General features: G+C 52.6%; 2 protein-coding genes across 4 annotated transcripts in view; one reads left to right on the forward strand and one right to left on the reverse strand.

The window, feature by feature from the left end:
• The window catches only part of SYT2 (synaptotagmin 2), a 204,840-nt gene extending 186,724 nt beyond the window's left edge, over positions 1–18,116 (reverse strand). The window contains exon 1 of the mRNA XM_050956303.1: positions 18,049–18,116. The gene's annotated coding sequence lies outside the window, so the exon portion shown is untranslated. The remainder of the gene's footprint in view (positions 1–18,048) is intronic.
• PPP1R12B (protein phosphatase 1 regulatory subunit 12B) overlaps positions 1–27,126 on the forward strand; it is a 602,395-nt gene that overhangs the window by 361,209 nt on the left and 214,060 nt on the right. The gene's annotated exons all lie outside the window — the stretch shown is intronic.

Genomic DNA, 27,126 nt, shown 5'->3' on the forward strand with positions numbered 1-27,126 from the left:
CAGTTGCCTGAGCAGGACCGGTGGCCAAGACCTCAGATAATAACAATAGTTTATTTATATAATATAGACATATAGAGAAACCTTCTACAAACATTAAAATGTATTACTGGCACGAGAAACCTTAAATTACAGTGAACTTGGCACACCACTTCTGAAAGGTTGCCGACCCCTGGTATAGAGTGACCATATGTTGTACTAAGATTCTCCTGCTTTTTTTTTTCCCCTGTGAGTCAGTATAACTTTTGCCAGCCCAGAAGTTGGGCAGCCAATGTTTTACGTTTTCACAATGTTTTCGCCAACTTTCATAAAGTAAATACATAGTTAATATGAGTTAAAAAGGCCAGGGACACTTCTTTATGAAGAATCTGTACAGCAGATCATGCCCATAGATGATCCAGAAAAGAAATTTGAGGTTGAATTTTTTAATGTTGTGATGGATAAAGCAGTATCTGCTGTTGATGAAAGGTTTAATACCTTGCAAGTACACCATGAACAGTTTGGATTTTTGTATGACATAACTAAATTCAACGAAATAGGAAAACGAGCAACTAATGACAAAGTGCAAGAATCTAGAGAGCCTCCTGAAGCACGGTGATACTTTTGATTTAAATGGACTTGAACTGTACGAAGAATTGAGTACACTGTCATCAATGTTGCCACATGCAAAATCGGTGATGGACATTGTACAGTTTATTCATACCCGCAAACTTGTTGACATATATCCTAATGTGTACATTGCCACTCGTCATTCTACTGACAATTCCTGTAACAGTAGCATCAGGAGAACGGAGTTTCTCAAAACTAAAGCTCATTAAAAACTATCTCCGCTCTACAATGAGTCAGGAACGCTTGACTGGTCTTGCTATTCTTGCGATCGAACAAGACACAACTTTGTCTTTGTCATACGATGACATTATTACTGATTTTGCAGCCAAAAAAGCCAGAAAGATTGCTTTTAATTAAAAACAAATCTTTGTTTCAATACCTCTTCATATAAATTTCCAATAAAATTTTGATAAATTAAAAAAAATATATTATTTGCATCATTCTGTCATATCAGAATTTTTTCTATAGTGCTGCTTCTTTAGTGCTAGTCCATCAGCATTACAGTGTGCTTAATTAAGTTTAACTGGTTTTAATAATGTGAATGTGGCAAGTTTTCCAATACAATAAGCTTATGTTTGTGTTGCTAAGAGCAGATCAGGCACAGGGGCACCAGTTTAATAATCTCGCCTAGGGCACCATAAATCCTAAGGCCGGCCCTGGAGATGGTCCAGATGTGAGGTACCCCCGGAGGCCAGATGTGTGCAATGTATCTTTGCCCCAGTGCTGGCAGACCTGCTCCAGGCAGGACAGGATGGGGGGAAGAACCACCCCCTCCCCCGGGCAGTAATGCAACTGTGGGGAGTTTGGTTTAAAAGTCTCTGGCCAGCAGCAATGACATCTAACAATACTGGAGCTGAGATCCCAGGTAAAAGCTCCCCTGAGCTAGGCTGTTTCTGCTGTTTGCTACACAGCTCTTTCCAAAGCACTGAGTAACACCAGAGCTTATTTTACCACCACCATCCCCACCTTGCCCCATTTCATCTAATGACCTCTACGCATTTTAATGAATTAAGCCTCACAACACTTCTGCGAGGGAGGGATCAGGATACCCTAGATGGGGGAAACTGAGGCATGGAGTGGGGGGAAGTGACTTGCCCAAGGTCACACAGTGAGTCAAAGGGACTTAAGAGGAGTAGAACCCAGGAGGCCTGACTCCCCAAGCCCTTCTCTTAGCGTAGAGCACACTGCCTGCCAGAGTCAGGAATAGAACCCAGGAGTCCTGCCATGCAGTCCCCTGCTTTAACTGTTAGAAATACTCCCCTCCCACAGACTGAAATAAAACCCGTGATTCCTGACTCCCAGTCTCCTTGTCTAGCCCCTAAACCACATTGCTCCTGTCTGGTTGTGGTTGTGCTGCTCAGAAGGGATGCAGATACCACTATGACTGAGTCCTTCCCTGGTATCTAGGTTCCTAGGTTCTAAGCCCAGAAGGGACCGCTCTGATCATCCAGTTTGCCCTCCTACCTAACACAGGCCAGAGCATTTCCCTGAAATAATTCTTGTGCAAACCAGAGCAGATCTTTTTTCAGAAAAACATCCAGTCTGGATTTAAAAATGGCCAGCGATGGAGACTCCGCCCTTGGTAAATTCTTCCGCTGGTTAATTGTTCTCATTATTTCTAGTCTGGATCAGAGCAATCTGTGACAGGTCAAGCTAGGTAGGACCAACCCGATGCACAGCCAATGATGCTTTCCTGAGCTCCATAAGAGGTGGCTGGGCCATTGGAGCAGATTGGACACATGAAGAGCCCCAGGCATGGCCAGTGTGGATGGGACAACAGCGCTTCTAAGAGATAGATGAGCCCTTGCAACTCACTGCACTCACAAGCTCTCTGGGCCACATGTCAGAACTGCCAAGAGTGGAGATCAGTTCTTCACTTGTGTCTCTGTCTGGTTTACCCTTCTGTCTTAACAACAGATCCATGTGGTAAGAAAACCATCCACCCGGGTAACCGGATCAGACCAGGTATCCTGAGAGCTGGAAGAGAGGCAGGAGGTGAGAACAAGGTGGGCCTTGTTTATTGTGCATTTCGCTGCAGTGACTGCGCGGGCCCCACTCCCCGTGGCCCCTGGCTCTGCACACAGTGGGCTGAGTTAGGGATGTGCATGGAAGCATGTTAGTGAGAGAGAGAGAGGGGCAGGGGTAAGAGAGCGCAGGCCATGTGTGACCACATTTGTGGATCTGCATTTGTTGGTGCCCCTCTCTCCCCCACCTTGAAGCTGAGCCCAGCCCCCTGACCCATTCCGTATGTAGCCCCACGGAGCTGACTGAGTGCATGATGCTGCCCCCTGGCTGATTAACACTCAGCCCCTCAGATGTCTGCCTGGAATACAGGCTTAATCTTGAATTGAGCATCTGAGATTGGCTCGAGAACAGCCCCAGCAGGCTGGGTTGGGGGCCTTCTGCTGCCTGCCGGTTCATAGTGACTCTCATTAACATTGCCCCAGAGGTGGGCCTGCATGCCGGCACTGCACCAGTTTCCTTTGCAGACCTCTCTCCTCCTGCGTTTGCATTCATCCAGTGCAAGCGCTGGGGATATTCCCTCTTTGCTCCAACCTTCCGCTTTTCGGGAGCTGGTTTTGCAGCAGAAAACCAGTCAAGCCAGGACAGAGGCTGATCCTGAATTTACGCGGGGTTGTGCAGGGAATGGAGGCACCTTCATTTTGATGCAGTCTCTTCCTGCTGCAGCAGTGAGCGGAGGGGTGCCAGAGAGGAGAGCAGCAGCCAGTAGGCAGAGCTGCCAGGCCCCAGGCAACCTGCAGGCTTTTGCTCACTAGCAAACAGTCCCTGCAGTTTCCTTGCTCCGCATACCCTCTGCCTTGTTCCCTGACATGAGGAGCCTGGACAAAAAATAGGGTGACCAGACAGCAAGTGTGAAAAATCAGGACAGGGTTGGGGGGTAATAGGAACCTATAAAGGAAAAGACCCAAAAATCAGGACGGTTCCTATAAAATCAGGACATCTGGTCACCCCCCCAAAAAATGACCCCATGCAATAGCATTGTCCCAAAGCCAACAGGAAATTCAGGGCAAGAGGGAGAGCAGGGTGTAACAGGCAGGGGAGGAAGGAGAAAAGGGTTAATATAAAACATCAGCCCAGCATCGGAACCCAGATGAGAACAACTCCTTCCCTTCCATCTTCAGGGGTCTAAGTTAACATTTGTTTCCCCTTTTTCCAGGGCCCCACAATCATTGATGACAGGGGGCGATTTCAGAGAAGTCAGAAATGATACAAACAGAACACAAGGGATGCGCCGATGTCCAATTCCAGCTCACGCAAAAGGCTCCGCTCACTTAGAGCGAAGGGTGCTCCCGGGAGCTCCCAGTGACTCAACGCAGCTGCTAGCATCCTCTGCAACCTCCAACAGCATCGCACCCCCCACACCCTCGCTGACCCTCTCCAGTCCCAGCACTCTCCCATCCCCAGGCCACACATCTAGTCCCCCTACACAGCACTCGAACATGCAGCCTTGACTCGCGCCCCATGGAGCGTAAGGGCTAGGCTGTGACTTGGCTTGGACACCTGTCTAGGGGACTCTGTGCACCCCTGCCTGAGCTACCTGGGCCTTGGGGTACTCCCCCATCCCAAACCAGGTGATCAGGAGAAGAGGTGGAGCCTTGTCCCCATCCGTTAACACAACTGGCACGAGGGGATGTCAATTTCCAGCTGCAAAGTGGGATGCAATGGGGGGAAGGAAATTCACCCCAGTACTGAGAGCCAGCCCGTGGGGAGGTTGGATTGTCAAGAAGAGCGGAGAGCCAGATTTTCAGGGGCTCAGCACCCACAACTGGGGGAGAATTTCACCAAAGCCCACCTCCCATTTAGGCACTGAAGGAGGGGACCGATTTGCAGAAATGCTCAGTGCCCAACATGCTGAATTCTTGAAAATCTGGCTGCTTATCTAGCTGCCTACGTGGCAGGGCCGGCTCTAGATTTTTTGCCGCCCCAAGCAAAAAAATTTTTGGCTGCCCCCACTCCTGTCCTGGGCTCTCCCCCCGCCACCAGTGCCCTCCTCCACTCACACCCCCTGCCACCCCAGGTCTGGGCTCCCCCCTCAAAAAATGTGACCATCTCATTCACCACAGCAATCCCCGTTTACACTTGCAGTGGGATCAAACCGTTTCTCCTGTTTTTATTTCACTTTAGTATAAATCTCGCCCCCGCAACCCCATCTTCAGTGCTCCAAATGCACATGGAAGGCATAGGGACTAACCCTCAAACCTGGAAAGGGATGGGGATCTAGTAAAGAGGATTCAGGCAGAGGAGCGGGTGTGGGGGTGCTTGGGGGCTCTACACTGGCAGAGAAGCGGGGAGTGATGTACTTGTGGAGGAGGAGAGGGGGTATCAGGAGGGTTGTGGGAGAAGAGGTGCAGGGGAAGGGGGAGGTGTGGGAGGAGAGGGCTAAGGGAGGGTCCAAGGAGAGATGTGCGGGTGAAGGGAGAATACAAGGGGAAGGGGTGCGGCAAGGAGCGATGGGGGGAGGTACAAATGAAGAGGCTGTGAGCAGGATGGGGGTTGCAAGGGCTGAGAGGGGCAGGCGCTGACAGGTGCTTCCCCAGCCTGTGCAGGCAGAGCTGAGAGGACAGACACTGACCCCCAGGTGCCTGAGCCGCGGTGGTCCCCTGGCGGGGCAGTATCCCCAGCTTCCCCGCTCGGAGCCAGGCTCTGCCTCTCCCAGCCCCTGGCACTGTGGGGGCCCAGGGCAAGCAGCATGGGGCTGAGGCAGGGGAGGTGCACAGCAGGTGGGTCCGAGGGCAGGAGGGGGCAGCTCCCTGGCAGCTCGGGCTGCCCAGCCACTCGCCCAGTCAGCACGCGAGCCGGGATCCGCGCACCCTGCCCAGCCCAGCGGCGCCCTGCACAACCCACTTGGCTGGGGAAACGCCATGCCACCCTGGGGAGACTCTGAGCAGCAGTGGTGGCAGCAGCAGTGGTGGCAGCAGGACCCTGAGTCCCTTCCTGCATCCCAGACCCCACTTCCCTCCCTCCCCAACTCCTCACACACTCCGGGAGCCCCTCTCACCGCCGCAGCCTGGGCTCAGCTCCAGGGCAGCATGCTCTGGCTCTCCAGTGGCAGGGCTCTGGCCAGGGCTGGCTCCCAGCTTTTTCCCCACCCCAAGCAAAAAAGGGAAAGGGATCCAGAGTGCTTCCCCTTGGAAAGTGCCACCCCAAGCACATGCTTCGAGCGCGGGTGCCTTGAGCCGGCCCTGCTACATGGGAGCTGAGCTCTTTGAAAAACCAGATCCTCGGCAGCTTTATTGGGACTTAAGTGACTTCTCTGCACAGGACACATTCCCCCCAGAAATCCACAGCATGTATCACCCACACCGAGTGTTGCATGCTCTTCCCCCCAGTGGTGTCTGGGCCACAGAGAGCCGCCTGCAGCCTTGGCTAGAAAAACTGGCATTTTGGCTCAGGCGTTAGAGGCTGGTGCTTTCAGAACCATGAGTTGCGGGTTTCATCCCCACGGCTGACAGCCCAGCCTGTCACACAGCGTTACTCTAGGAACAATTTGCAAATGGGGAAAAAAAGCACCAAACTTGTAAAGAAACAATCCAGCCAGTTCTCCTTACCACCTGATTTCTCTCTCGCTGATGTGTGTGTCGTGCTGCACGCACCCAGCTCTACCAGTTCAAATCCCCTCCCCCTCACCCCCCCTCACACACCCCACCACCTCTTTCAGACCCTCCAGAAGTTAGTGCTCCAAGGACTTTCCTCCGCAGTGCGTGCAATCCCTATGCTCCGTTCAGAGGACGAGATCGAAAGGGAGCTTTTTAAGCATCTCTGCAAGCAGCATGAGGGCTCCATCTATCAAACGGTTATCTGAGCAGCTCACATTCAGTCTGGCCTGGCCCTTGCTGCTCAGTTCATTGCAGCCAAAGCCAGCCACAAAGCAGCTGCACATAGAATCACAGAATATTAGGGTTGGAAGGGACTTCAGGAGGTTGTCTAGTCCAACCCCTGCTCAAAGCAGGACCAACACCAACTAAATCATCCCAGCTAGGGCTGTGTCAAGCCCGACTTTAAAAATCTCTAAGGAAGGAGATTCCACCACTTCCCCAGGTAACCCATTCCAGTGCTTCACCACCCTCCTAGTGAAATAGTATTTCCTAATATCTCAATGGAGGTTTCCAGTGTGAACAGAAGACGAGGCTGGAGTCGATTCCCATGCCGAGCAATTCACACAGGTCCATATGCAGCAGGCCTGACTAAGGGAGTCATTCTCCCAGCTTCTGCGGGGCCACTGGAGTGAGCAAGGAGAGCAGAACTGGGAACAAAGGCATCTATCCCCGCAAAGCCCCAGGCATGACTCAGGCCTGCTGTCATGGTCTAATCCCCACTCTGAACCTTAGCGTCCAAAAGATGGGGTACCAGCATGAATTCCTCTAAGCTCAATTACCAGCTTAGAACCTGTAGCGCTGCCACCAACCAGGAATTACAGTGCCTGGTACACTCTGGTCCCCCCAAAACCTGGCCCGGGGACCCCCAAGACCCAGACCCCCTGGATCTTAACACAAGGAAAGTAAACCCTTTCCCTCACCGTTGCCTCTCCCAGGCTTCCCCTCCCTGGGTTACCCTGGAAGATCACTGTGATTCAAACTCCTTGAATCCTGAAACAGAGAGGAAAATTCACCTTCCTCCCTCCTTCTCTCTTCCCCTCCCAGATTCTTCCTGAGAGAGAAAGTAATCCTGACACAGAGAGAAATTAGCCTCTCTCTCCCTCTTCCCTCCTTTCTCCCCACCAATTCCCTGGTGAATCCAGACCCAGTCCCCTGGGATCTCACCAGAATAAAAAAACAATTAGGTTCTTAAACAAGAAAAGCTTTTAATTAAAGAAAGAAAAACAGTAAAAATGATCTTTGTAAATTTAAAATGGAATAGGTACAGGGTCTTTCAGCTATAGACACTGGGAATACCCTCCCAGCCTAAGTATACAAGTACAAATTAAAATCCTTCCAGCCAAATACACATTTGAACTTCTTCCAACCAAATACACATTTGCAAAATAAGAAAACAACCATAAGCCTAACTCGCCTTATCTACCTAGTACTCACTAGTCTGAACTTAAAAGAGCCTGTATCGGAGAGATTGGAGAGAAACCTGGTTGCACGTCTGATCCCTCTGAGCCCCTAGAGTGAACAACAACCAAAACTAACAGCACAGCACAAAAACTTCCCTCCCTCAAGATTTGAAAGTATCCTGTCCTCTGATTGGTCCTCTGGTCAGGTGACAGCCAGGCTCACTGGTCTTGTTAACCCTTTCCAGGCAAAGAGATATGAACCACTTCTGTTCTATTAACTTTTCTTATCTGTTTATGACACCCGCAAAGCCCCAGGCATGTGGAGCAGATGCGATGCAGTAGGGACTGTCTGCATGGGGGATGGGAATGCAGGGGATGACTTTAGGTGATGGACAGTACCTGAACCTGTAACCTGAGCCAGGCAGGGGGGAACGGGAGTCAACACCTTTGCCCGGGGAAGCTGGACAAAGGAAGAGAGGCTGCTGGAGAAGGGTTTTTTTCAATTTCGGTTTTGGGCTGGGTGGTGCAACGCAGGGAATCCCAAGCTGGGATCTAAGCTCCCTGAACCCCCAGCAGGACTTGATTGAGGGGTGCTGGTGGTGCCTACAAGCTCTGCTGTAGACTGCGTTCCTATTGTCCAATAAACCTTCTGTTTTACTGGCTGGCTGAGAGTCACTGTGAGTCCCAGGAAGAGGGGTGCAGGGTCCTGACTCCCCCATACTCCATGACAGCAGTGTGCTTGCAGTGACAAGGAGGAGGAGGTCAGAAGGAGTAAGTGGACACAGGTGTCCCTTCCTTTCGCCAACACCGTCCTCCATCAAACCTAAGCTGCTTGTCGAGGCACTTCCCAGGCAGCCCCCACTCTACTGCTGCTCTCTCATTTGCTACTGAGCTCTCGATGCTCACCTCCAGTCGGCCCCCACTGCCAGCCTCCTTGCCCACTCGTTATGTTTTCCAATGAGCAGCTTTATGTGGTCTCCCCGGCTTCCCTTCATGATAAGGGGGAGCTCCCCGTAAACGTCCACAAAGCCACCTTCTCCTCCTCAAATCTCTCCTTTGCCGTGATGCCTACACAAAACTCGGCCACGAGGAGGCCGCTGGTGTGCCAAGACCACAGCCCGCCATGCTCACACCTGTATTCCCCCGTCTGGCTGTGGGCACAAGCTGTCTCAGGTCTTATGCTCAGAGTGTCAGTTCCTTGGGGCAGAGACCATCTGTCTGTTCTGTGTCTGTACAGTACAAGGAGGTCCTGATCCGTGGCTGGGGCTCCTGGCCAGGACGGTAATACAAATAACATTTGTTACTATTTAAGTCACATCAGCTACACTCTAAATCAGTGGACAGTGATGGTGGTAGGGACCTGGTTGTGCTTCCCTAGTCCTTGGCCACCCAGCCTAGGGAGAAGTTAGAGAGGCAGTGAGGCCACCCTAATTTCTGCTTCTGGTGCTCCACCATGCCCCTGCCTCATCCCTTGCCTCCGCCTTGCACGGTGGGTTTCCCAGCGAGCAGCAGAACCACTTCTGCCAGTAGAGAATTCCCTTCCACAAGGAGAATTCTCCACCAGCTTCCAGCCCTCAAAAGGACGAGCACAAGCCCACGATGCATGTGGATGCTCCGAGGTCCAAAGGGATTTAAATCCCAAGCCCCGCAGCACTGTGGGGAAAACATTCTTGTCAAAAAGCGGGGCTGTTTGCCTGGCTCTCGACTGCGGAGGGGAACCAGCGCTTTGATGGTTGTGATGAGAAGACGGCTCCAATTCCAAACGCAGGCTGTCTGAATTAGCCTTGAAGGTTTAATTAATAAATGGGGAATTACGCTGATTGTATCCAATACTTTAGGATGCATGACGTTATCAAAATCCCATTATAAATGAAGGGAAGCATAACAAGCAAAATTAGCCACAGCATCTGAAACATCTCAATCCAAGTGATAATGCCGTTATTAGGGGTAATAATCAAACAGCATTTTGGGAAGTTGTCATGGAGCGTGGGGGAGTCCAGCCCTGCACCCCTCTTCCTGGGACCCACAGTGACTCTTAGCCAGCCAGTAAAACAGAAGGTTTATTGGACAACAGGAACACAGGTTACAGCAGAGCTTGCAGGCACAGTCAGGACCCCTCCACCGAGTCCTTCTGGGCTTTCAGGGTGCTTGGATCCTAGCTAGGATACCCTGAATTCCGCCCACACAGCCCCAAGCCCAAACTCAAACTGCTTCCCTCCTGCCGCTCCCTTCCTTTGTCCCCTTCCCGGACAAAGGTGTTGACCTTTCCCCTCCCTTACCTAGCTCAGGTTACAGGTCCTGGCATCGTCCATCCCCTAAAGTCCTCCCCTGCTCTCCCACTCCCCACACAGACAGTCCCTACTGCATCACAGAAGTGCGGCCTCCTCTGGGATGGGGCATGGACCTGAGGCCCGGACTATCTGAGCCGAGAGCACATGGGGCCATGGTCTCTGTGAAGTGACCCTCATAACCAAGGTCAGAGAATTCAACTTCTTTCCCAGCTGAGACGGCTCTACTGGTCCCAGCTTGCAACGGCGGCTGCACGAGCCAATTGGCCAAGATGTGAGCTCCCACGCACAGCGCTGTCGGTCCCTAGCATTCAAAACTCCTGAATCGAGCCTCCAAAAATCATAGTTATTGCCTTAAAAAAAAATCACAAGATCTCAAAAGTAACACATGCTGAGTTCTGTTTATTTGCCTGCTGGTGCCACAGCCTTTCAGGACCATGTTTTCTAGCTTTTCTTTATAACCAGGAGGGCTAGGAACTGAATGGTGACCCTCCCAGAACCACCTGACTCCAGGAGCTGGAGCTTGCTAGGAAAACACCAAAATCGCAATTGTCGTGATTCAGTAACAGGAGCCAGGGACATGAGGGCCCAATCCCACCCCTTGGAAGTCAGTGAGCATTTCCAGTCTGTGTGGTTTAGGTCAGGCCTACTGCCCAACATCATTGGCGGTAGGGTCGCCAGAATAATGGCACAGGTGTGGGCTCAGCAAGCAGCAGGGCTGTGTCTATTTCTGGATGGCAGAGGGCTCCTGCTGCTGGCACTGCTGTTCCCTTGAAGAACAGACACACCCCGAGTGACCTTCGCTTCTCAGTTATCTCCAGAGATGAGGGCTCTTCCCTGCAAGAGGCACTACCCCTCTTGGGGCTGCCTGTGGGAGTGCCATGGGACACCTACTCGCCCACCTGCAGGGGAGCGAGCTCGCTGGCACTCAGCCCTCCCAGGATCAGCCTGGAGAGCTCCTTGCAATGAGAAGAGCCAGACTGGGATGTAATGGATACAAAGGGGAGTCTCTAGTGAGGCTGCAGAACCTGGACAGACCCTGTCTCCCACTAGGGCTCTCCTTCTGTCATGGTAGCACGTCTCCAGAGAGGAGTCCTTTGCCCAAACGGACTGAGGCTCAGTGGGGTACGACACTGATGGGGAAGAAGGAAGAGGGGAGAAGAAGAAGGAGCAGGAGGCAGATTTCCCAGGCCCTTGCACAAGAAGGTGGGTGAGTGCTGCTGAGATAGCATCTGGCCATGCTAACAGACAGTGCTGCCAGGTCCCCGTTTCCATAGGCACAACATTCTGGCTGTCATTCTCTTTTAAAACATAAAGATGGGGACACATGATGGCCCAAGGGGCTGAGAATGGGAATGGTGCCTCCCAGGCCCTGAAAAGGAGCCCCAAAGCCGATGGCTGCCATATGACCCCAGTGCGCAAGGCACCATTTGGGTCTCAGTCCACTTCCAAGCTCAGGAGATGTGCTGGCATCCCATTGGCTACCCCAACCAGCGCTAATTAGCCCACCCAGCAAGAGTCTTTGTCTTTTTCCTTTGGCTCAATTGTGCGTACAGCCCCTTGCGCAAAGAAGTCACGATGCTACTGTAATACACCTAACAACAACAATGCTAGGTTGCTGCTGGTATGTTGGGGGCTGGTGTTCACAAAAAGCAAACCCGTCACTGAGAAACGGCATTTGTGACACCTTCTCTCTAGTTACACCAGGGAAGGTCAGTGTGGTCCAGAGGATCAAATGTAAGTCTGCCGGACAAAAGACCAGGCTTCTAATCCTGGTTCTCCCCGAGACTTCACGGAAGCTGCCTCAGATTCCCCATCTGTAAAGTGGGGAATAAACACTGACTTCTCTTAGCAAAGCACTTTAAAATCAATGAACAAGAAGGCCTGGAGGAGTATTTTGATACCTTTGATAGGTTTTGTTCTGGTGGAGTAGCAGTAATATTGTTTGAAAGACAGTAAGACCTAGGAAGTCTGACTCCACAACAAAATCACTGTTAGAATCTTGGGAGTGTCACGTCGTCACTCTATGCCTCAGTTTCCCCAATCTGTAAAAAAGGGATAATGACATTTTTGCAAAGGGCTTTGAGATCCTCAGGTGACAGGCGTAAGGTAAAGCAAACACAGAGTATTAACTAATGCTGCTATTGCATTAGGGCAGCCAGCAATTACAGAGAGTCTCCTTTAAAGGACATGTGCTACAGAGAAATGATGCAGCAGACAGTCGGTGACCCTTGCCGCCAGTCGCTGCTCTTCTGTTCAGTTTCTGGTGCCAGGACGGAAAAAAAAAATCTGCAGCATCATCTCAGCATAAAGAATTAACAAATTAAATCCTTAGCTCATTAAATGACAGGCACCGTGCGGTAACCACAGCACTCCACCGCTGCAGAGAGTGGCTCTGAACTGGTTAACATCAAGCAGCACAAGCTGGGGGGCAGTGGGGATGGAGGTTGTCATGGAGTCCCCCAGTGATGCTCTGGAACTGCCCCTCACAAAGCCAGTCAGGACTTTGGGGAGTCTCCTCTCCCTTGGAGCAGACTGTCTTCAGGGCAAGAAGCTCACATGGCTTCACCTCCTGGGTCTCTCCTTGGAGCATTCAGCATCTTCTGCCCCTCTGTGCGCTTCCCACAGCGAGTCCACCCAGGCGGGGTCCTGGGGAAGCCAGAGGGTCCTGCGCCCCCACTTTGCAGTCAGACGTGACTCTTAGCCAGCCAATAAAACAGAGTTTTATTTTAGATGACAGGAACAGTCTAAAACAGAGCTTGCCGGTACAGACAACAGGACCCCCTTTAGTTAGGTCCATCTGGGGCCCCAGGGAGGCCACAGCCCCATTAAAAAGCTCAAGCCCCATTCGGGCGCACCTCTCCATTTTCCAGCCAGCTTCAAACTGAAAACTCCCCCCAGCCTCTCACTTAGCCTCCCCCCAGCTCCTCCCCCAGCCTTTGTCCAGTTTCCCGGGCAAAGGTGTCACCTGGCCTCCAAATTCCCTCCTGGGTTCTCATGTTACATGCTCAGGTATCCTCCCTTCCCCAGTGCAGGCCGTCCCAGCACAACTCCCCTGCAACCTTCCCCGGTCAATACTCCCCACTCAGCATTCACAGAACACAGCAAGAACATTCCCACTTCCTCACAGAGAGGTGCAGAAAGAATGGAGGGTTCTGAGGAGCTTTCCAAAGCAGTTCCCCCCACTCAAACTCCCAAGCCCCGAGGAATGAACATAGCTGTCTGATTGGCAATAAAGAAACAGGATGTGTTGTGCCCACTCATCATGGGTTGTGCCAAATTGTGCCCCCTGATTGTGGGCTGTTTGACCACCATGCACCAAGGAATCTGCTCACAGAAACGTGGCTGCTGCTAGATGAGATGTTTGGGGCAGTGGGGAGAGGAGTGCAGGCCGCCAGCCTGTAGATAAATTCTTCCTGCTGCCCTCCAGCTCCCACTAACCCTTCTCTCTCGGTGAGGAGTCTTTGTAGCCGGGTGGGATGATCCTGGCACAGACAGAGATGGGCCCAACTGCAAGGTTGGGATGCAGAACCCGCCTTCCTCTCATGGAATTTGGGGAGGTGGGACCCTGGATTTTGGTTTTGATCCCCCAGTCCAGATCTATCCTGAGCTCTAAACCACCTCCCAGGACCTATGGCAGGCAGCTGCTCTGGGCCAAGCTAACATGGCTAAACACAGGAGTAGCCAGGGTTCCCCACATGGCTGTTGCGGCCAGTCAGAGCACGGCAGCATATGCAGCAGTGTGCAAACCTCCTCCCCTTCCTGCTCCGTCCCTTCACTTCCTCCAAAGGAAGGGAAAGTTCCCAAGGCATTTGGGACTGTAAGATGCCAGGCATCCGTGTTGCGTGCCCACCTGCCCTAGGGGTCCTGTGTGTGAGGGGAGTGGGAATGGGGAGCATGGCACTCTCAGCCAGACCCAACTCAGCCGTCATCCCAGCTCTGCCACTGACTCATTGTGTGACCTTGTGCAAGTCACTTACCCCCTCTGGGTCCTAACCCCTTTCCCTGCTTCTGGAGGAAGAGTGAGTCCTAGCCACATGGTGCCAGAGAACAGGAGCCATAAGAACGGCCATACTGGGTCAGACCAATGGGCCATCTAGCCCAGTAGCCTGTCTTTCTACAGTGGCCTGTGCCAGATACTTCAAAGGGAATGAAAGGAACAGGGCAGTTATCAAGTGATCCCTCCCATCCTCCAGTCCCAGCATCTGGCAGTCTGAGGCCCAGGTCTACCAGCTGCCTCTGGCCACGCTGCAAGTGAGAGTGTTTCACAGAAATATGGCTCGGCATTGACGGGGTTAATGCAACCATTCCACTCTCCCTATCATGGGCCCTGGGAGCAGAACCTTTTCTGTCATGTCTCATAGGAAGGCGGCCTAGTCTAGCAGTTAGAGGGGACTGGCAGTCCAGCCTTTTGGGTTCTATTCTGAGCTCTGCTGTGCAGGCTTGGGCACTGCCTGTTTCTCTGTCTCAGTTTCTCCCTTTGTCAAATGCCAGCCATAATAATGACACTCCCTTCTATAGCACATGGTGATCTCAAAGCACTTTGTCGGCATTCCTTCATTCAGTTTCACAATCCCTTTGGGTGGTGGGTACAGGACAAAGACACCTTACTTATTCCATGGCTGAAATGCAGCTGCCTCTTGGGTGGGACATGGCTACTGCTTAGCAGTGCACAAGAACATGACACTACACTAGGGCAGGAAGCAGTGGAGAATATAGTATCCACTTGAAACTGCAGGGGATATTCAGTTCAGCAGAATGTAACCACTGGAGGCGGCGTTTGGCCAGGGCACCGGAATTAACTCCTCTGCCCTGATGGAAAGCAGCAGCAGCCCATAAGTGGGGAGGGCCTAGGCTCGATGTCTCACCAAAAACATCCCCTTTTTTGCGATACTGCACCCCGTAGCACCATGCTAGGGCATGGGGGTCAGCACTGACTCAGAGAAGAGAGCAGCTCCTACTGAGTCCTCTATCCACTTCCTGTAGCACAGCACCTTCCAGTGCTACACTGGGGCATTGGGGTCTGAGTTGTCTGCAAGGGGAGAGCGCCCCCTAACACAAGCTCCAGCAAGGTCCCGACTGGGGTAGTCTGTGGCTGCAGGCTGGACTCCCACGGACCAAGCTCCCAGAGGGGCATGAAACACCCCCTCTCTGCCCAGAGAGAAGGAAGCTGCCAGAAAGCAGTGTGCCTATGCCAACAACCAGCCACGTCACAGCCAGACAGGCCCTTCTTAGAACAAGAGGGGTCAGAGCCTGGCTGTGCTCATGCCGTGCCATCACTGCCAGCAACTTCTGGTGCTGCTGCAGGGTTATGTGTCAGAGCCCACTGGAGCATGCCCCCCCCTCGCCACATACACACACACACACATCATTGGGACACCCATCCCGGGATCCCCCTTCACACCCCCAACTAGGCAACCCTTCCTTCCCCTCTCCCCACACCTGCCTGCTCCTCCTCCACCTCCACCACCAGGACAACCACACACAACCTTGCAGTCCTGGCACCTCCCCCACTCACGCCCCACCCTATACATCCCTCATTAGCAGCGTTGACACCCACTGAACCTAGCAAAAGAAAAGATGCAAAGTGAAGAGCAGCTGGCACAGCCTCCTGGGGAGAGGACAACTATGCCCACTCCAGAATTGGGAGCCTACCAACCAGGGGAAAGACCTTTCAGCATAAACATCACAGGAGACCAAATCCTGGCCCTTACCCCTCCTGCTTTAACAAGACCACCACATCAGAACGGCCACCCTGGGTCAGACCAAGGGTCCATCTAGCCCAGTGTCCTGTCTTCTGATAGTGCCCAATGCCAGGTGCTTCCAAGGGAATGAACAGAACAGGGCAATAGTGGAGTGATCCATCCCGGTTGTCCACTCCCAGCATCTGGCAGTCTGAGGTTCAGGGACACACAGAACATGGGGTTGGATCCCTACCCACCCTGGCTAGTAGCCATTGCTGGACCTATCCTCTATGAACTGATCTAATTCCCAGGAGTCCTGGCTGCCAGCCCCCTGCTCTTACCACTAGACTACACTCTCTCCCCCCTAGGGCTGGGAATAAAGCCCAGGAGTCCTGGCTAGACCATCCTGCTGTAACAGGTGATAATGCTCGTGCGCCAGCTCTGCCTAGTGCCTGCCTTTGGGGAGTACCCCGACCACCCCTTTGCCCTGGCTGGCCTAAGCAGATTCTCTGGGGGTGCTAGGCTGGGCCATCAGGCTGCAATCCCAGCCCATCTCTGCAAGCCTGTCCCGCCTGCACTAGGAGGAGACCCAGCCTTATCGTGGACAGACAGCGCTAATGACTCAAGAGTAGGGAGTCAGTATCTCCCGCCTCATCTTGTAAGTGCTCCAGTGCTGTAATAGAGCGAGCGCTCGGAGACTGACCTCCTCTCAGCAGCCGGCAAGGAGACAGAGACGCCTCTGCCAGCAATTCTTCCTAGGAACTGCCGGCAAGGGGGGAGAATAACGGGGGCGGGGGTTAATGGCCAGCGCCAAGCAGAGACTGTCAATCTGCTGCATCCCCTGGGATGTGAGAGATGGACCCTGCCCCCAGTGACGCTGGCGCGAAGCCATCAGAGTCCCTGCACTGACACCAGCATCTCCCAGATCCCGCCCAGGGCCCACTTAGGCCTGCTGGGCTTTTGCTTTCTTCCTGCTGCAAATCACACAGAGAAATGCCGCCCCTCAGCAATGGAGCTCGCTGTAATGGAGTGACCCCTCTGCAAGTCCTTAGCCTCAGCCTCAGCCCCACTCCAGCGCCTGGCACGTAGGACTGGCACACTCTCACCCTCCATCTGCACCCGCTTTCTTCCATCGCCTTTTTCTCATTCCCACCCTTGTCCCACACCCCAGCCTCTCTTTTCTGTCCAACTCTGGCCTGCTCCCAGCCCCGCTCCCAGCTGCATGCCCAGAGCAGCTCCTTCTCATCTTCTCCTTTGGCGCTGACACGCTCAGCAAGCCCGGTACTGACACGCTTCACTTTGGCGCAGTGGGTTCATCCCATAACTGATGCACTCCCGGCGGGGGATAGGGCGTCCTTCGGCAGCAACACAGCAGATGGTGCCGTTGGCCTAAGGGTCCCTCGGCACACGGAGAACAGGGCTGGCCACACGCACCAACCGGGGGTACACGGAGGGTCCCAGGGAAGGGGCTGCTTAGATCCAGTGTTGGGATGTGGCCCATTTTAGGATGACTGGGATCAAAGCTCTGGGATGTTCAGAGCTGGCACATCTTACCCGTGAAAGGACACCCCTGAATCCACCCCTTCCACACACCACAAGCAGGCAGCCAGAAAGTTTGTTTTAGTGCCAGTCAAGCAGCCTCTCCAGAGACCCTGCAGGCGGTAGGTGCCCACTGTGTAGTCGCCCCCATCCCCGCCACATGCGCCATTGGGATCATGGGCACTGTACAGCAGACTAGCGTGAGCAGGGGTGCTCCAGATCCTCTCTGGGGCTTCAAGCCCAGATGGGGGTGTTCGCACGACCCACAGACAGGCCATAGATCAGGTGGGAAATGTTCTCATCTCACTTCCCTCCTTGGCTCACCAGCATCCCCTGGGATCCCTAGCCCTGTGTCTTGCCTAAGGGAAACCCCTGAATTGTAGCCTTGAAACAATAGATACCAGCCCTGCAGCATCATCTCTGCATATGTTTTTCTTTACCCTAACCAGCGCTCCGGAGGCTCTCCTGCCAGGGTCAACCCGGCTGCAGCCTTGACATTACTCTCACGTCTCTCCTGCCCCGCAGCAGCACCCAGAGGCGAGAGTCCCTCCGCCAAGCCCACCGCGCACCAGGCTCTCCAGCACCAGGGCTTCATTGGGAACGAAAGCGGGGCCGGGACGCAAGCAATGTTTATACTTTCCTAACTAATGCAGCAGCGCCGGGGCTCTGCCCTGCCAGTGCCCGGGCTCAAACCATGCACTGTGCAGCAGCCCCCTGTGCAAACCAGGCTCCCCGCAGAGTCAGCCCGCGGGCCCACCAGCAACACGCGGCTCCGCTCCCCTGCCCAGAGAGCAAACAAACAAACAAACAAACTTCAGCCAGCTCTTCCCCTGCGCCCCCAGCCCACCCAGCTGCTCCAGAGGCGCAAAGCCCGGGGCGGGGAGCGGCGCTGCTGCAAAGCCACGAAACTCACCCGCCTGCTGGAGCGGAGCGGAGCCGGTCCCCACCGCGCGCGCAGGACCAGGGCGCACCGAGCCTGGGCTCCGGCTGCTCAAGCCCTAAATACTGCAGTGAGCCGCGCTACCCACCAGCCCTCCGGGGCTCCCGTGCGGCGTAGAAGCGCAGCGCTCCCACCTCATTGGCTGAGGTGCTGCTCACTAGGCTAAAGCATCTGCATTAATTGAGAAGGGTCGGAGGCGAGGGGAGGGCTGCCCCCCCAGCTCCTCCCCACCACAGTGCGGCGGATCAGCCAGCCCCTCCCCTCCATCTCAACTCCTGCCCAAGTGTCCCCCGCCCCAGCTGGACTTTGCTGAGCTTTGCAGCGGGGGGAGGCTGCGCGCAGCGGCCAGGCAGCTGCAGCGCCGGGGGAGGGCAGAGCAGAGAGCGGATCGGGAGGAAAGAAAGGGGGTTTGCGCAGCATTTCATTGCGCTGGCAGGAGCGGCGAGGAGGGAAGGCAACTTCAGGCAGAGCCAGGACTCGCTCCAAGGTCAAGCCCTGAGGCTCCCTAGCCTGGCTCCCGGCCCTGCGCGGTCCCGGGCTCCGAGCCAGGCGACCCCCACCCCCACCCCAGCAGAGTCAAGGCTGGGGAGCCGACACGCTACCCGGATCGAGGCCCCCTTGCAGGGATCTGGCTCCGCTCCGGAGTAGCAACCCCCTCCCTGTCGAAGGCCCGTCTTTGGGGCTGGCGAGTTGTTGCTTTGGTCTCCCCTTGCCTGGACCCAGGCTGAGCTGCAATGCAGAGCTGAGCAGAGGAGGGGGAACGCTGGAGGCCAGGGAACACTGCCTAGAAGTGGGGCTGCGGGAGGTGGGGGGCAGCACTCCTCGGTTCTTTCCCTGGCTGTGCCACTGGCCTGCCGGAGGAAGTTGGCCAAGTTGCTCCTCTGTGTATCAGCTACTCACTCTGAGACATGGGGACAATAATAACACCTGGCCTGTCTCCCTAATGGGCTGGGGTGGAGGGATGGCAGGATGAGGCTTACTTCAGGAATGACTGGAATGGGCTTTGAGATCCTCGGAGGGAGAGGGGATAGGGAAGGACAAAACTCTATTACTCTGTATTAACAAACTAGAGCCAGATGCCCTCTGCCCTGTCTAGTGATTTGTTCATGTGGCGGTTAAAGACCTCAATTTATACAGGAATGTAATATACCCGTGGATGAGTTGTCAGCTGTGGGATTGAACCTGGGACAGCTGTGTCACTCCTGCTGGAGCTACTAAACCCAGCTCCCGTAACTCAAAGCCTGTAGCTGCCTCATAAACCACTATACATGGATTTGATCCTCTCCTAGGGTTTGTAGCCATTAGAGGGAGACAGAGACACTCTGTTAGCACAGGTTACAATACTATAATATTGCTGCCCCTCTGTGGAGCAATAGCACCTACTTAAACCTTGCAGGTCAGCTACCAGTGGAGAGGAAATCAGTGACACAGAGTCTGAGTGTAACTTGTTTTAATTGCATGTAAACACCTGTCCTGGGATAGAAGGGGGTCAAACAGCATGCAGACAATCCATTTTTCCAAGCATCTCAGCCCAACACCCTTGTCACATTCCCAGGGAGAAGTCTCAGAGTTGACTCAGGCTAGAGAGAACAAGGCAGAGAGCAAACTCTCCTGCTCCTTACAACAGCTCCCCTAAAGAAGGCCAGCAATAAAAGCTAACTTCAATACAGCATTTCTTCAAAGACTAAAAACTTGCTCCTGCACTAGGGAAAAGAACTTGTAAGATTATTTGTAGCAGCGCCATCTGGTGGCTCCTGCTATGACAATGTAAGATACTTGACTGCTCTAGCCCCTTTTACCAGAGGATCCAAAACACTTTATTACCAAAGTAACCATCCTCTCAACCCCCTGAGGGCAGAACAGAGGAGAATCTCTGTGTCTGATCAGCAGCTCTTCTCTCAGTAAAACATGCTGTCATGACCCAGGCCTGAGTCCTGCACTTAGAAGTGCACGGACAACCCCCCTGTTCCCACATCACATCCCAGGAATCTGTCCGCACTGTCCTCGTAGGATCAGAGCCTGGGACTTTATGTGAGCTACTGGCACCGTTATGCCCAGAATGACTGCTGTGATGGGCAACAGAGGCTATACTGCAGCCACCTAGCCTGCCATGCTTCTGCAAGCAGAACACCCTGTCAAGCCAGTGGAAATTTTGCCTGCAAGATCTGTCGCCTGCTTGAAAAGTGTTTGAAGTTCCTTAAGAAACTACTTACTCGGATATCTCAGAACATGGCAGTAACGCTACTGGATGCAGTAACACTTGGGCAAAATGACCGCACAGTACACTAGCTGCCTATCGAGGGATAGAGCCAAAGCTATGGTGCACATTCTCCTTCAGAAGCAGCTTCTAATCATGCTAGGTGAAATTTGCCCCTTTGCAGAGGGTCAGCATGAAGCTAGGTACCACTTACGTTCCACTAATGCTGGGCTTTGGGCTGGCTCTCTGCAGAGAGGAGAATTTCGCCCATTGTCTGGCAGTGACTTTCCCCATTGGAGCTACAGGGCTTCGCAGCTAGACCTAGTCAGCCATGAACACTCGGATGTGAACTGGTTTAGAAATGGAATTTTTCGACTGTGAAACATCCATTTGGGGAACAAATGTTCAGGTTTACATTAAAAAAAAATCAGTCAAGTTAAATTTTCTCCATTGTAAATTGATTCTCTCCTAGGGTTTGTCTATCTTTTCCAAGGAACATTTTTAATGAAAATTCTGCCCTTTGAATGTTGATTTTTGTCACAATTTTTCATGGGGAAAAGAAGAATCATTTCCCTTCCAGCTCTGATTGGACAGAAAGCTTTTGTGGGCCTGAGGATGGGCACATTACATTATCCAGGGCATCTCCCAACTTATTCCTAATCAGACCTTTAACTCATCCCTGCCTTCATGGGTTTTGCTTAATCCATATATATTATATCGGCAAACTATTCCAGCGATGTCTGATCTTTATTTGTTTGTATTTTTAAAACAGCATCAGGCTCATTTTGATCTCTCTATCTCAGCAGTTCTCAAACTTCATTGCACCCTGAACCCCTTCTGACAACAAAAATTTCAAGGGAGGGGGATAGACACAAAGCTGAAGCCCAAGGGCTTCTGTCCTGGGCTGGGGGCATATAACCTTAGCCCCCCTTCCCAGAGCTGAAGCCCTCAGTCTTCAACCCTGGGCAGGGGGCTCAGGCTTCAGCTTCAGCCTCAGCCCTAGGCCCCAGTGAGTCTAACCTCAGCCTTGGTGACCCCATTAAAATGGAGTTGGGACCCACTTTGGGGTCCCAACCCACAGTTTGAGAACCCCTGATCCTGCTCTATCTGTAAAGTCAGGTTGGTGCCTTGAAATCAACTCTACAGGCCTCAGGAGGAAAGAAATATTCTAATGAATAGAGGTAAAGAACTCGAGTGGGAGTCAGGAGATTCAGGCCCTATTCCCAGACTTTGTGTGAACTTAGGTTAGGCCTGGACCCTGACAGGTTTATAGGCACCCAACTCCCTTTGAAATCAGTGGGAGTTAGGCATCTAAGTACCTTTGAGGATCTGAGCCTTAGTCCCGTCCCAGCTCAGTGCCTCAGTTTGCCCCCTGAAAAATTGGGCTAATGTCCTTGTAAAGGGCTTTGAAGAGCTAAATACAATGATTATTTCTGTAATCAGAACATCATGGCTTTAAAGTTCAATACCTCACCAGGTTCCTTACTGGGCTAGAAGCCAGGGTGGTGTCTCATGGGCAAGGAAGACCCCAGCTTCTCACCACTTGGAGAAAGCTCCTGCTTCTGGCCTCAAGAGGTCACGTGAGATCAGACATTAGACTTGTCACTGGGATAGAATGGGACATTGTCCCTCTTGGGCCTCAGCTCAGTGTAGTCTTGGAAGGAGGGGAAATTTCATATTTGGAGGAGAAAAACTTTTTTGCCTGTCATGGGCGGAAGTTGATTTAACAAAGCAAAATGGCAGCTGTTTGGAGAAGGGAGTGTGCAGGCAAAGAGGTCCCCTACTCATACGATCACCCCCTCTTACAGATCCATATATGCAGCCCCTTTGTCCCAAAGGACATCAAAATGCTTTACAAATGCAGCCAGCTCTGGGGTGGAAGGCAGCAGCCAGACAGCCCCAGCCTGAGGAGGAGGAGAAATGTGGGCCGAGGGTGCTAGGTGAGGCCTTCCAGTGCCAGAAGCTGCCCTGGAATCTTTCATGTCACACCCTTTATCCCAAGGGGTGAAGGGATTTCTGAGCTGGGGCTTGTCCCTCACTAAGGGACAGCCTGATGCCTCTGGTTGGGCTGCAGCCCATTGATTCAGCAGAGCTAATTCACTGATACCTTCCTGGCCAAGGCCAGTCACTGTGGCAGGTTTCTCCAGCGGCCTACTCCCAAGCAGAGCTAGGCAGAGAGTAGAAAATCCATTTCATGATGGATTTTGAGCTTTAAAACATTGGCTGCATTTCGAATCAGAACAAAGCCCCCAACGTTCCAAATTCGACACAGAAGATCATTATAAAAAACAATTCATTTGGGATCAGCTGACATGTTTTTCTTTGACTTCTTAAAAATTTTATCTTCTACTAGAACAATGCAAGATATTAACTCTAAATAAAAATAATTCAAAACAAAAAGTCAAAAGGGTTCATTTTGAAGTATCCAAACAGTATTGTCGGGACTCACCCCCCGTTTTTTCTCCAAAATGAAAATTTGGTGAAACTGACATGAGTTCCCAAGGCATTTCGATACCAACAGAACTGCATTGTCCGACAGAAAACTCTTCAGTCTGTTTTTTCTTAGCTCCGTGGCTGGCAGGAGGCTGCACCTGCCACTTCTGGCTTGCAAATGATGGGTGAGCGGCAGGTCAGCAATGCAGCCAGGGCTCACCCTGAGAAATAGTGGCACCCTGCTTCAGTTCTGGCTGCCTTCTCTCCACAATGATTTGTCCTTGCTTGATAAATCTCAGCAGCTGGACTCATCTTTCCCTTCACTCTAGAACTCTGCTCTGGTTTTACAGCCCACTCCTCACTGCCCCCCACCCCTGCTAAATCAAAAACTCTCCTACTTCTTGTTTAAGTCAAACGTCCTTCATGCTCTTATCTGCCCAGTCTTTGCAACAAACTCATGGACATGTGAACAGATACTATGGGAGCGGCTAACTCACACGCACACAATCAGTCTCTAATGCTGCAGAAACACAAGCCTCCAGCACTCAGGCGAGAGCAGATTTGCCATCCAGGGCTGGTACAATTACATCTCGCCCTCAGGGAGGCTCCAGTGACTAGAGAGTGAAGGAAATGCAGACACTTAAGCAAGGTCCGATTCCACCCAGCAGGCAGCAGTCTCTCTCTCTCTCTCTCTCTCTCTCTCTCTCTCACACACACACACACACACACGGACGGCATGGGAAGTGTCCACCAGACAATCTATATATTCAAATGTCGTCCAGGCTGACGTTTGGGACCCTCTTCTCCCTTGCGTATTGGTGAGAGAACATGTCCTTGGGTGGGTCATGGATGGGGCTTTCTGAACTAAAGAAGATAAGCGTGGGCTTTAGAGAGAGACGGAGAGACACAGGGTTACATTAGACCGGCTAAGTGCTCTCACTGAGATCAAGGTGCAGCAGATTTATCACCAACTCAAATAGCACCACAGAACGAGCAAATACTGTGGAAATCTGAATTTCTAATTAACGGCCCTTAATAGGGGAATATGAATCCTTTTTATAATGCAGCCAACTGATCTCCCAGCAACAGCAAGCCAGTTCAAACAGGCCTTTCTTGGCCTCAGCTTCTTCCATTCGCTCACGAGAAATAAGGTTAGAAAAAGTCACGCTGCCTTGTTTTAGGCTGTTAAGAGAGTCTGCACTGCACTCGGCGCCAATGTGAAACACACTGCACTGCTGGCATTCGTTCCTGAGACTGCATATGTGACAATGGCAAAGTATGAGCCACCCACATCCCCCTCAAGTGACTGGTGCACTGGAGGATAACAGCCTCCTACTGCCATCCGGTAATGAAACTGCTCTTTTAGCTCCAGTGGCAGAGCTTAAACAAGTGCCTAACTTTAAGCATTTCAGTGGGATTATTTTTGTGCTTAAAGCTGGGCACGTATTGTTGGATCAGTCTTGGTGACTAGTAACAGCCAAAGCAACTGTTTGCGGGCTTGCCGTCCGTAAGGAATTACCCAGCCAAATGATACAGTGAATTCATCTGAATAATAAAGAGAGTCACAGAAATAAAGCTTGATTTTCCCGGGAGATGAAAGGACAGCAGGCTGATGGAGCATTATGCCTGGGGAATAACATTCAATTCACTCTACTGTCTTTGTTGTGACGCCGGGCTGGGGTTTGTGTCACAGGAGAACAGGATTTGAGGTCCTAATCCAGCAAAGCATTTAAGTATCCCCGCTAATATTTCAGCACTGTTGCCTGGACAGCTTTGAGGCACCGCAGGGCAAATCTGGAGTAACTCCGCTGATGTCAGCGTCATGACCGCAGTGTAAACGAGAGAAGAGCCGAAGCCTCAGGGAATAACATTCATCCCATTTCTGACCCCGGCGCAAACCCACTGACTTTGCTGGCCCTGAGATAAATGACAATAGAGTTTAACCCGTAGCCTTCAACACAGCTCTCAGCCCAGCCTGTAAGAGCTGCCACGTAGCGTTAGCTCGAGTACTCGCTCTGCACAGCCCTGCAGGAACGTCAGTGAGAGAAAATCCCCACCCCAGCAAGGCATTAGGAATCCCCATCCTCTTTTGAAAGCTGGCCCCAGGCACTCAGCTATAACAGGGATCAGAGCCCTACAAGCACCAGGCTAGATGGATGAATGGCTGGAGAGCCAAAGGAAGAGAGAGAATCTCATTCTCAGAGAACATTCTCCGTTGTGCGCCCTAATAAACACAGGCATCTTTGAAATGTTAATTGAATTAATATATTTTGTAGTGACTTGTTACAAACCGCTTGGCCTTCGGGTTTTTTTAAACGCCAATTAAATGAGCGGCTCAGCCAGGTTCTGCAATCCCATTTATTGTTTTATGAACTAAGGGGGCTGTCAAAGGATTGCAGTAAAAAGGAAGGGTTTTACAGCTGTATTCAGGCAGTGAGCAGGCAGCCCCTCTCTCCAAGGGCCTTTTTCACCCCAGACTCCAGGCGGGTTTGTAATGGCTTGGACCCCGTTCTGGGCCTAGAAAACTCACCACATCCATGGGAAAACAAGCATGATCTTTCCCACGCTGAATGACTGCAGTGCTAAAGAGCTGCTAATCTCTCTTCACCAGGATGCAATAGGGGGTCACAGATTAACCCTTAGGAGCTCACTCCATTAGCTGCACTAGGCTGCCAGGGCACAGGGGGCTCAGACCCTAGTCTTCTCCAACCATGCACCCTCTCTGGGGTGGGTAATACAGCCAAGCCACTAGCTCTCCCCCCAGCCTCAAGGGCTGTTCAGTGCTCAAAGCACGAGGGTGAAAGGGGCTCCCTGACCCCACTCCCCACCCAGGGCTGGATAGAGGAGGGGGACAGCACCCGGGGGTACAGCATTCAAGCAGCAGCCACTGCAGTTTGATCTCGGGGTCGTCTGAGTGGCCGGCCCAGAGACCCCCATCCAGCTCCTAGGGTCCAGGTCACATCTCCAATCGGTGCAGAGTGGCTGACGTCTCCGGGAGAGGTGAACAGGGGCTTCCACGTGCTCCCAGCCCCATTGCCATAGGCCCACCTCAGCTCTCCTCCTCCCCCTACACAAGCAGCGAGCTTGGCTCCTGTCTGGCCAGAGCTATGCAGCTGTTCAGTAATCCCACTCCACTTTCCCAATGCAACCCGCTCCAACAGGCTCCCATGACCGGGGGGGGGGTCTCCAAATACTGGTGCAGAGGACACAGGTTTCCTCTGCACATGCACGTGTAAAGCACACACGTCTCAGCTCCATGGACGCTTTGATATAGAGTAGGCAAGTGAAGCTGGTACCACGCTGCAAGAACCCATAGAATAGGGACAAAGCAACAGGGAGACAGCCCCCGCCCCCGGCTTTCCCTAGTGATGCATTCAGCCCTTAATGAGACTTGAATTACTGCAGTCTCGGGGCAGCCTGAGCTGCGGCACAGATCCAGCCCTGCCCAGCTACCAGTGAACTCCAGCACCAGAACCCCGGCCAGCACCTCCACTAGGGCTGAGCTGTCTGGGGTCAGGGGGATGACAGCCTGTTCCAGACAGAGTCTGAGGGGGCTGATTCTCTGCCCTCCACGCACTGTCCTTGCGGACAGCCAGGGTGGACGTCTGCCCTGGCTGGAATGAAACGGGCGCTGTCCCATTATTGAAATTGAAACACAGATTCATTACTCCCTCTGCTGCTGCTGCAGCGGAGCCAAGGGACTTTTCCGCTACCCGGCTGAAGTTGCTTCAGCTCAAGCCAACGGTGAGCGATAAACCACCCTGATCTGGCCACCAGACAGAGGGAGACAGGGCTGGTGTTTTCCCCGTGCAACCTGGAGCGAAAGGACTTAGTTGTCCCCAGTCTTCCGCTGCCCTGCGCTTTAGAGCTGATCTTAGCTCTGCAACAGACATTTAACTCAGCTTCCCCAGGCAGTAAGTCAGAGAACTGGCTTTGTCTTTGGGTGAGACGAGGACCCGCTTGTGTTCATGCCACTATCACAAGGGAAGGGGTGATAACCTTTTATAGCAGCTCCCAAGATTTCTCCAGCGCTTTCATCCAGACACTGGAGTCAGCTGGGTTTCTTGCCTTCTATTACTTCCAAGTGATACAGTGCGCAGTTAAACAGGTGCCATGTTCCTCCCCAGAGGCAGCTGCATTTCAGCAGTCCCCGCCGGGTGCTTGTCCATGACCTTGCCAAGTGTTTTGGCAACCTGACAACTGAACAGGGCTCTGTGACAGAGGATGAGCTGATATTGTAACTGACCACTCAAGGAGTCTCTGCGAGTGTGGAGCTGTCCAGAATTCCTTCCCATGATGGCACAGTCCAGACCCAGGGGTAGGGAGAGCTTGTGCAGTGACACTGGTCAGCACAGGCTGTGTGTGTCAGGGTGGGAGCTGGAGAGATAGAGAGAAGCACAGAGTCTGTCTGTAACCAGCAG

Source organism: Gopherus flavomarginatus, chromosome 5 (genome assembly GCF_025201925.1).
Source record: "Gopherus flavomarginatus isolate rGopFla2 chromosome 5, rGopFla2.mat.asm, whole genome shotgun sequence".
Taxonomy (NCBI): Eukaryota; Metazoa; Chordata; order Testudines; family Testudinidae; genus Gopherus; species Gopherus flavomarginatus.